The sequence below is a fragment of the Penaeus monodon genome, chromosome 9 (assembly GCF_015228065.2).
Source record: "Penaeus monodon isolate SGIC_2016 chromosome 9, NSTDA_Pmon_1, whole genome shotgun sequence".
Taxonomy (NCBI): domain Eukaryota; kingdom Metazoa; phylum Arthropoda; class Malacostraca; order Decapoda; family Penaeidae; genus Penaeus; species Penaeus monodon.
This window is the reverse complement of record NC_051394.1, coordinates 37031042-37036204: the sequence shown is the minus strand read 5'-3', so window position 1 is coordinate 37036204 and position 5163 is coordinate 37031042.

Here is a 5163-nt window from a genome sequence, read left to right as displayed (position 1 = left end):
TCAGCATATCCCTTTTTTACCAGCTCTTCCATCTCCTTGATAGAACAACTTATAAGGTCTTTATCACGGATCAACTTGGCCTCCAGTCCTGCTAATCATGGAAAGATCCCTTTCCCTGAAGGGTTTCGGAAATTGGTGATGGTTTCCAATTCTGTTCCCTTCTCTTTTCCACATAGTTATAACCTGTTGGTCTTCGACCGACTGTCCTCTCTTATCTGGGTCTTCACCCTCATCTTCATTGCCTTCCCCAACAACGGGCATTGAAGTTTATTTTTTGGTACTTCCACAAAAGCCCAAAAATCTATAGCCTCCCTTTTCGTAAAACAAATCTAGTGGACCATTTATAGCCTCCTAACTTTGCCCTGATTGCAAACTGGCCTCTCCGAACTTCGTTAGTGTCAGTGCTTGGGAAGAATCCTGTCCGATCAACACTCTACTGATAGATGCTTCACCTACTGTTATTAGTCCATGTCTTTCAACGTGCACATACTGGTTGTCTTGCTGGTTGCTTCTTGGTCTCCATTAACTTTCAGGTAGGGAAGCCATCAATAACTCCTGTCAGTCTTAAGGGGGTATTCATTCCTTTTCTTATAACCTGTGACCTTAGCTCAACATCCGTACGACCTGCGTCGATCTATATATAAAAGGGGTATTTATTGGTGTGCAACTTTTTTCTCTAGCCTTAGTCCTCCACAACTTTCCTTGACTAGAACGAACGGGCAACTGCCAGAATCCAGCAAAAGCCAAGTTGTAATCCTTCGCTTTTTTACCTCCGGGCTCTCCAGACAACCCCGGCCCCTCATCGGCAGTGCTATCCCCTCTCTCCCCCCCCCCCCCCCCCCCCCCCCCCCCCTCGCCCTGTCACCTCGGTCACCCAGATCCTTCTGCCGATACCATCACTCATTTTCGCTTCCCCTTTCGAGGCCCTATTCCTTTATCACCGTCCAAGGACCCCCGACTCTCTACGAACCCTCTTGCTGAGCCCTCATAAGCCCACGTACATGCACGACCCATTGCAGCTCTCCTACACCCACAGCCGTGTTCCGCAATCCTTACCGATGATTCTCCTTCGACAACTAAGCCATTTTCCTTGTACCCGTACAATCTTTCTGTCCATGCTCCACGCTAAGCCTGACAAACGTCACCAAGGAATTATGTCCTCCCTCACTAACGGCATCCTGTCCATACACCTCTGCTCCCACTGAACCTTGTGGTGGCTTCACTTTTGTAATAGAGACACTTCACAGATTGTGGTTTGTCGGTACTATGATCGCGCTTCATTCCAGTTGATGTAGCTTCCCCTTGGGTCTCCTGTTTTCCAATGTACTGTCTTTGGGTCTCCGTGTTGTGATTTTCCTTAAGGACAAGTTCAATTTCAATGCTTTTGGTTTCTCTTTCCAGAAACATCAGGACGTTCTTAAGTAATGAAACTTCTTAATAAGAACATTGTTATGAATCATTCTATTACAATATAACGTGGGCATTCAAGCATTATCTTAGCATTGTGGTTTACTTTGCGGTATAACAGTTCTTATATTTGCTTTAGCGCATTGAATTTTATATGCACGTTGCAGAGGAGAGACCTGAAAGAATCACCTTACCCGTGGCTCCGATTAATCCAAACTTTTTGTATGACGTCACTTATGACTTCATCAGCTATTCCTCTTCATGGCTGGTTGGAGAATTCTGATGTCCCATTTCATTACTCTGATAACTGGCTTTCAAATGTACCCTTATAGTTTTAGACATTTCTAAACTCCCGGCGAGTGGTAAGTTTAAACAAAATACGGAGATACATAACCTGTTATTTGTTATTTATATTAAACATTAAGAGGATATTCATAAATACTTTTTTTTAAGGATCTCGGTCTTTGTAATCAAGAATTTATCCCGAGCACTAAATGAAAGAATAATAATGAAGACAAAAGGAAAGACAGAACGTGACGATGAGAAATGACCTATATATAGATACATACTCACTCCAAGAGCATCACAACATGAAAACTACAATTAAGTATCATGCTGTAACCACGGCGGCTCAGACATGAACCTACCGTTAAAAGAAAGAAACATACATACTACATACATATATAATATATATATATATATATATATATATATATATATATATACATTAAAACCCACACACACAATATATATATATTATATATATATATAATATATATATTATATATATATATTTTATATATATATATATATATATATATGTATGTATGTATGTATGTTTCTTTCTTTTAACGGTAGGTTCATGTCTGAGCCGCCGTGGTTACAGCATGATACTTAATTGTAGTTTTCATGTTGTGATGCTCTTGGAGTGAGTATGTATCTATATATAGGTCATTTCTCATCGTCACGTTCTGTCTTTCCTTTTGTCTTCATTATTATTCTTTCATTTAGTGCTCGGGATAAATTCTTGATTACAAAGACCGAGATCCTTAAAAAAAAGTATTTATGAATATCCTCTTAATGTTTAATATAAATAACAAATAACAGGTTATGTATCTCCGTATTTTGTTTAAACTTACCACTCGCCGGGAGTTTAGAAATGTCTAAAACTATAAGGGTACATTTGAAAGCCAGTTATCAGAGTAATGAAATGGGACATCAGAATTCTCCAACCAGCCATGAAGAGGAATAGCTGATGAAGTCATAAGTGACGTCATACAAAAAGTTTGGATTAATCGGAGCCACGGGTAAGGTGATTCTTTCAGGTCTCTCCTCTGCAACGTGCATATAAAATTCAATGCGCTAAAGCAAATATAAGAACTGTTATACCGCAAAGTAAACCACAATGCTAAGATAATGCTTGAATGCCCCACGTTATATTGTAATAGAATGATTCATAACAATGTTCCCTTTTTAGAAGTTTCATTACTTAAGAACGTCCTGATGTTTCTGGAAAGAGAAACCAAAAGCATTGAAATTGAACTTGTCCTTAAGGAAAATCACAACACGGAGACCCAAAGACAGTACATTGGAAAACAGGAGACCCAAGGGGAAGCTACATCAACTGGAATGAAGCGCGATCATACGTACCCGACCAAACCACAATCTCGTGAAGTGTCTCTTATTACACAAAGTGAACCACCCACAAGGTTCAGTGGGAGCAGAGGTGTTACTGACAGATGCCGTTTATGTGAGGAAAATCATATACTTCCCTTGTGTGACGTTTTCAGGCTATAGCCTGTGGAGCATGACAGAAAGATTGTACGGGTACAAGGAAAATGCTTAGTTTGTCTGAAGGAGAATCATCTGGCTAAGGATTGCGGAACACGGCCTTGTGGTGTAGGCAACTGCAATGGTCGTCACTCTACATGGCTTCATGAAGCCTCAGCAAACAGGTTCGTAGAGAGTCTGGAGTCCTTGGACGGTATAAAAGAACTAGGGCCTCAAAAGTGGAACAAAATGATGACTGACTATCGCAGAAGATCTGGGTGACCCATACCATAGGCAGGGAGAAAGGGATAGCACTGCCCATAGTGCCGGTTATGTCTGGAGACACCCATATAAAAAACAAGGATTACAACTTGTGCTTTTCTGGATTCTGGCAGTTCCCGTTCGTTCTACTCAAGGAAAGTTGTGGAGCGACTAAGGCTAAGAGAAAAAAGGCAATCCACAGTAATTACCCCCCTTTTATATATAGATCAGCAAGAGTCAACGTGTGTTGAGCTAATGGTCACAGGTTTATAAGGAAAGGAATGAAGACAACTCCCTTAAGACTGACAGGAGTTATTGTCATGGCTTCCCTACCTGAAAGTCTAATGGAGACCAAAGCAGATCCAGACAAGACAGCTCAGTGGATGCACTTGAAAGACATGGCACATATACACAGATAGGTGAAGCATCTATCAGTAGAGTTGTTGATCGGACAGGATTCTTCCCAAGCACTGACACCTATCGAAGTTCGGAGAGGCCATTTGCAATCAGGGCAAAGTTAGGATGGTCTATAAATGGTCCACTAGATTTTTTTTAACGAAAAGGGAGGCTATAAGTTTTGGCGCTTTTGTGGAAGTACCAAAAAATAAACTTCAATGCCCGTTGTTGGGGAAGGCAATGAAGATGAGGGTGAAGACCCAGATAAGAGAGGACAGTCGGTCGAAGGACCAACAGGTTATAACTATGTGGAAAAGAGAAGGGAACAGAATTGGAAACCATCACCAATTTCCCGAAACCTTCAGGGAAAGGGATTTTTCCCATGATTAGCAGGACTGGAGGCCAAGTTGATCCGTGATAAAGACCTTATAAGTTGTTCTATCAAGGAGATGGAAGAGCTGGTAAAAAAGGGATATGCTGAAAGGGTTCTAGAGAGGAGAGTTCATCCTGGGAAAACATGGTATCTCCCGCATCATCCAGTGTTTAACCCAAATAAGCCTGAGAAGACACGTGTTGTCTTTGATTGTGCCGCTAAATTCAATGGGGTTACTCTAAATAACCATATTTTGTAGGGTCCTAATATGATAAACGACCTTATAGGAATCCTCATTCGTTTCAGGGAAGGCAGGGACATTGTCTGTGGACATTGAAGTCATATTTTGGTAGATCCAAAGGATCATGATGTTTTAAGGTTCCTTTGGCGGCCGCAGGGTGACTTTGCAAGGCCACCTATCCTGTACCGGATGACTAGGCATTTTTTCGGCGGAGTTTGGAGCCCCGCATGTGCTGCCTTTGCACTTCTTAAAACCTTGGAGGAAGGTAGGGCAAGGCCAATAATGCCAAACGGTGTTTCTTTGTTCATGACCTTCTGCTATCTACTGAATCTGTGAGTGAGTCCAAACTCTATGTTCAAGAATTACAAGAAGCTTTGAAGAACGGAGGTTTCCATTTAACGAAATGGATGTCCAATTCTAAGAATGTGATGGTTGGAATACCACAGCAAGAAAGAAGTCCCGGTGTTAAGAATATCGATATGGCAAGAGACAAAGTACCTATGGACAGAGCACTAGGGGTGCAATGGAACCTGGAGATGACAGTTTAAAAAAATCAGTGACTCCTCCCGACAAACCACTAACCAAGAGAGGCACCTGAGTACCATGAGCCTGTGTTTGCCATGGATTATACTCATAGCTTACTGTTAGGCTAGATATTTTTCAGATGAGATCTGAAAATGGGATAGACTCTCGGAAAATGGGATAGAGCTTTTCC